The sequence below is a fragment of the Mobula hypostoma genome, chromosome 16 (genome assembly GCF_963921235.1).
Source record: "Mobula hypostoma chromosome 16, sMobHyp1.1, whole genome shotgun sequence".
Taxonomy (NCBI): Eukaryota; Metazoa; Chordata; class Chondrichthyes; order Myliobatiformes; family Myliobatidae; genus Mobula; species Mobula hypostoma.
In genome coordinates, this window is record NC_086112.1 from 68,884,793 (window position 1) to 68,890,902 (window position 6,110).

The following is a 6,110-nucleotide window of genomic DNA, read 5'->3' on the forward strand; positions in this document are numbered from 1 at the left end:
GATTTCAGTGTCTGTGGCTCATGCTGTATGTTAGAGATCACAGAATCATTCCCAACCACAGGAAAAGAGGGGTGGAATGTGTCAGCAGAGGGAAGGGCGGCAATATGAGAGTGATAACAGGATTGTGAGAAAGGAGGATGAAGTGATTATAAGCATAGTCTTTTTATTGAAGACAAAGGGGTTTATTGGGTTTTGGGGATGAGGGAGATTCCTAGTGAGAGATTCTATAGATTCCTATAGAGTGTCACAATCAGACCCATGCAAACCTGAGGTATGACATCCATTACTCTCATGTTAATGAACTTCTACCCCAACTGTGCAGCATTGCATTTGCTGACTGTAAATTTCTAAACTCAAATGAAGCCCTTAAGCCCTATCAGATATAAATAACCACGAGTACTCTCACTCAGTAAAGGGAGGTTGTACTGTAACTAGCCAATTTTCAAAGAATGGTTTACTCTCCTGTTTATTCTTCACTGCGAGTTCAGCAGTCAATATCCACTATTTGAGCAGTGGGTGCCCTCTCTCCACAAAGAGTAGATAATTCCACCTAACAAAATAGTTTAAAGCGCAGTTCATTTGTTTTTGAAGTGATACACAATTAAATCCAAACAACACTCGTAAAACACATCTAAAACTCAAAGGATTTCTATCTTAAACATTTCCAAATTCTAAAGCATTTCTGAAACACAAAGCAAAAAGAATTTCCAAACTGCAGGTATAATTCCTATAAACTAAAAAGACATACCAACAAGTTGCAGATGAATAGGTTGTCCCTCACAGAAATTAAAGACAGAGAAATGGTTTCTTGTTCACCATGTGTTTCTTCCATGTTTCTTGATATTCCATTACCCCATTTCTAATAAACCTGATCTGCTCTCTACATTTATACTGTTTCTCTACTGCTTGGGCGATTTCATATGCAGATGATATTTCCTCAGATGTCCTTTTGATACACACAGTTTAAAAGCATCTTCAGAGCTAGACCTCAGATAGCTCTATTAATGCTATGAAACTAATTTCTCTGTGTACACAAGCCTTCTAACATTAATAGAACAGTTATTTGATACGCTAAATGACATTAACCATCTGGTCTACAAGCTTCCTTGAACTAAGCAACTTAGAGTCAGCTTATCTGCTTGAAACAAGCCAAGTAAAACAATTGCATCTCTAGCAGCAATAAAGCAGGTGTTGTGAGCTAGCATCTTATTTCTCATGGAGTACCACTTACATTTTAAGAAATGAAGACTGACTCCTGTTTATGACCAGAAGTTAAACAGCGCATAGTTGGAAGTTTACTTACATCTGTTTTTGATCTTACAAGTAGCTGCTGCTGTGTTTAGAAAGCTGAGATTAGCAGACATAAGACAGGAAGCAAATATCCTGGGGAAAAATTTCATGGGGAGTCAGGACTTACTGCATATTGGACTGTCCGGTAATTTCCTTCCAGCACCTCCATGTATTGATGCATATCCAAACATGTCAAGGAGCTCTAGCAGTGTGCAATGTATGCCTCGGAGTCACCCTGGAATTTTCATCTTCATGTGATTGGTTCATGCCCTCCAAGAAGCACCAAAACAAAATCAGTAAAATCAGTCTCAACAACGATCATGGTTGAATTATTTCCTCATTCTTTGGCATCTAAATTCACATTTTTAAGTACCCTTGAAAAGTTAATAGTGAGCCATGTTCATGAAGCTGTTGTGGAGCTTCTGATGAAGGCACTCGCATGGTACTTCCAAGTTTTAGATGATGAAGGATCAGTCATATAGTTCCAAATCTGAGGGTGCATGACTTAGAAGGAATCCTCCAGATGGTGCTATCCTTGGGATTTTAGGTAGCAGCAGTTATAGGCCTGGGAGATGCTGTTGGAGAGGATCAGGTCAGTAACTGCCGTGCATTTTCTCAATACTGCACAATACTGAACAGGGAACAGGTGGAGGAGTCGGATAGGTGCATACAGTAGAGGGTGAGATGCCAACAAAGCATTCTGCTTTGTTCTGCTTGGTGCAGAATTTATTTGGAGCTGCAGAAATCAAATAGGGAGTATTCCATTGTATTTCAGCATGTCAGGCAACATCTGTGGAGTGGAAGAAATAGTTGACATTATGGGCCAAGACCCTTCATCAAGACTGGAAAGGAAGGGAGAAGAAGGGGGAGGAGTACAAGCTGGCAAGTAATACAATGAAACCAGGTGAAGGGGTACCTGGGTGGGTGGGGGGGGGGATGAAGGAAAAAGCTGGGAGGTGATAGGTGGAAGAGGTAAAAGGTTGAAGAAGAAGGAATCTAATAGGAGAGGACTGTAAACCGTGGAAGATAGGGAAGAAGAAGGGGAACAAAAGGGAGGCGCTGGGCAGGCGAGAAGAGAAGGGGTAAGAAGGTAACCATAATGGGGATTGGAAAATGTGAGAAGGGGGTGAGCAGTTACTGGAATTCATTTATTTATGGAGCAGGCCCTTCTAGCCCAGTGAACCATGCTTTCCATAGTTACTCACAGTTACTGTCGCATTTGTCAGATCAGTCTTCCAGAGAGTGAACCTGCAGAAAGCATCTGGCCTGGATGATGTCTCTAGCCGTGTCCTTACATTCTGTGCAGATCAACTGGTGAGAGTACTTGCAGATATTTTTAACCTCTCCCTGCTTCAGTCTGAAGTTCTCACCTGCTTTAGGAAGACCACTCTCATCCAGGTACCTAAAAGAAGTAAGGTAACATGTCTTAATGACTATGTCCCATGGCTCTGACATACACTATCATTTAGGGCTTTGCGAGACACACGTTAATTCCAGCATTCCAAAGCAAATCAATCCACTGCAATTCACCTACCGCTGAAATATTTCTATGCTGGATGCCTTCTCTCTGACTCTACATTCATCTCTGGAGCATCTGGACAATAAAGACAGCTATGACAGACTGTTGTTTATTAACTACTGTGATGTGTTCAATAATATCATTCCAAGCAAACATGTTTCCAAACTCCCAGACCTGAGACTCAACATCTCCCTTTGCAGCCGGATCCCTGACTTCCTGATCACAGTTGGTAAGGATAGGCAGAACGATTATTCTCAACACTGGTACATCAGATGTTTTCAGCCTCATCTTGCTACTCTACTCCCTGTACACTCATGACTGCATGGCCAGATTCTGCTCCAACAAGTCTTGGAGACTTCCTCTCCACCAGCTCTTGATTGGTGGAAAATTAAACTAAGTTAAAGAGCTGTTAAGGAAAAGCAGCTCCAATGCTATCTGCATTCTCAATGATGGCAGGATCCAGCACAAGTGTTGAAGATAAGATTGAAGCCATTACAAGTATGTTCAGGCAGAAGTGCTGAGAAGATAATCCAACGTGGCTTCCTTCTGTAATCCCCACGATATTTTAGCCAAGTTTGATTCACCTCATGTGTCAGCAAGAAACAGCTGGAAGTAAAAGCAATAAGACAGAACATCTTCCCATCTGTAGTCCTGGAGACCTATGCCTTGGTCCAGAACGAGCTGTACCTTAAGCCAAATTGTCCCTGTGCACCTTAAATACTGGGATCCATAGAGAAGGAGCATTAACCAGGAATTCACAAAAAGTAGAACATTTCCAATCTGGCTAATCAATCCTCCTAATCATCAGCAAAGTGATATCAACAGTGTCTGACCCACTATGTGTTTCCATCAAATTCTGCTTTTATAAATTGTTGACAGATGTCCCTTTGAGTTTTCCCAGAGTCACCCAATCCATACCTCATGATAGGCTTGGTTCGCACATGGCACTGGATTCCATAGATGAGCAAAAATTGACTGCCTTTAACTTACGTGTGACATCAAGGCACCCTGGCAAAATGTAACTCACTGGGAAACACAGGGAAAATAGCAATGATTGCAATTGTATTTGCACCAAGGAAAATGTTTGTGTTTGCTGGAGGCCAATCATTCAATTGCTGCTACAGTTCCTCAGGACAGAGGTCTAGTCCCAACCATAGAGTTTGATTAATGAACTTGCTTCCATCATCAGGTCGCAAATAGGGGTGTTCATTGCAGCAGAGCTTTGAAATGATCCTTTGGTTGAGGTTTGGTTACTTGGTGTTTGAACTGTAAATGCACAGACACATGTTATGTATGTAGGGCCAGCCTCATCTGGCTCCCCGTCACTAAAGAGCCTGCACAGATCTTCATTGGGCCTTTTCATCTGCTAGTCTCATTTCTAATAATATGGCACCCTGCCGTCACCCTGACCATTACCAATGTCCACTGACAAGCTCATGGGCTGATTCTGACCCCGGTCCTCTACTGCAAAAAGTGAAGTGTACAAAGGGAAGGCCTTTCCCTGTGTGAGTCTTCTCCAATAGTGCTCAATACCGCTGTCTTTCTGCGTCACCGAATTTCTCAGCAGTTTACCCTCAAAGCCTCCTTGTGTTTCCCTCTCTGGGGGTTTTTTAGCCAATCATTTAGATTCAAAACAATCCAGCAATGTTAATCTTCCAGCAGGACTTTGCACAATATGGCAGGTGCCCCTGAATTACACACAGTCAGGGAAAAGTGAAGAACATATAGTCTATCGCAATAACTCATTAAATGGTACTCTTTTCCCAGAGTAGCAGGTTGCACTCCCCACAAACACCCAGTTAAGCAGACACTGGTCTGGTGGAACAAGCACCAGCAGCCGCTTGGGACACCATTTGCAAGATGTCAATGTCTGTGGAAACAGATGATCCAATCAATTCATGAACCAAGAAGAACCTCAGTCACATGATAAAAAAAATTCTTCTGCCAATGTAACTGTTCTTTCATTAGTTGTACAATCCAAATTCTTTATCATTTTCAGCATTCTTATTAAAACTCCCCATGACTGTTTTTGCTCTTCGGAGAACAACCCCTGCTCCTTTATAAAGTCTCCTGTGCTTTGACGTGCTTTTGAGACAATTATGTCATTCTGTAGATACATAACTGCATACTCCAGTAAAAGCTCTGGACAATTCCAGCAAGATCTCCCTACTTTTCTCCTCTCATCCCTTTGCAGTAGAGACTGACACATCATTTATCTTCTGATTGCCTTCTGTCCCCACATGTTAACTTTCTGCATTCCATGAATCTGCATTCATGAACTGCAAGGTCCTTCCCTACCCCAAGTCTAGTACTTATTCACAAGTTAAACAAATAACTTCTGGTCTGTATCCTTTCCTCTAAAATGAACAACTTGCATTTTTCTATTTAAACCTGGCAAGGTTGTGAAATCAAGGATGTGGAAAGGTATCCTTCAAATTAAATAATAGAAACTAAAATGTACAACTTTGAATTGGATGTGATGACAGAGAGATTGGTGAGCTCATGTAAGTAAAGTTGAAAAGGTTGTCTAAGTCCTTGGCTTTATACGTAGAAACACACAGAGTTTTCAAGGTACAGATTAGTCCCCATCCCAGTTCTGAGCAGCACACTTTAAGTTGCGGGTTTCAACCCAAAACACTGATACTTCCTTTCCTCCCACTGATGTAGCTTGACCTCATGAGTTCCTCCAACAGATTGTTGTTTCTGTTGAAAATGATGAATCACTTAGGTTGGCAAAATCACACTGGCAGAAGAATATTTTGAACATGTGACTGAACTTCTTGGTTTGCAAATTCAGTCTGCTGATTGGATCATCGGTTCCCACAAATAGTGGCCTCCTGCTTCTGGTATCCCAGGTAGTTTCAGTCACAGTTCCACAAATTTTGCTTCAGGTTAACCAGGTGCCTGAAGAGAGTGCATCAAGAATGCAGGTCCTCCTCTCCCCAGGGAGGTGGTCATTAGAGGTAATTGACAACAGTTCCAACAGAATTTTCTGTTTCAACAAGTTGGTGTGACCCAGTTGAAAGTTTAGTGAAAGTAGATTCAATAACGTGCAATTGGTTATATGCTACAGGCAAAGAACAAGATCACAAGATGCCTGAGGTGATTTTTAAAACAATCAACACAAGCACAATGAACCAAATGGCCTCCTTCTGGACATATTTGTTTGATGGAACTATGATGCTATTCAATAAAAAAGCAGCAATTTGTCAAAGTTGTTTTCCAAATTAACTTCCTGTGGATACTGGGTGACACATTGAACAAATGTGGTTTATATACAAGGCCAGGGCCAGCTTTCATT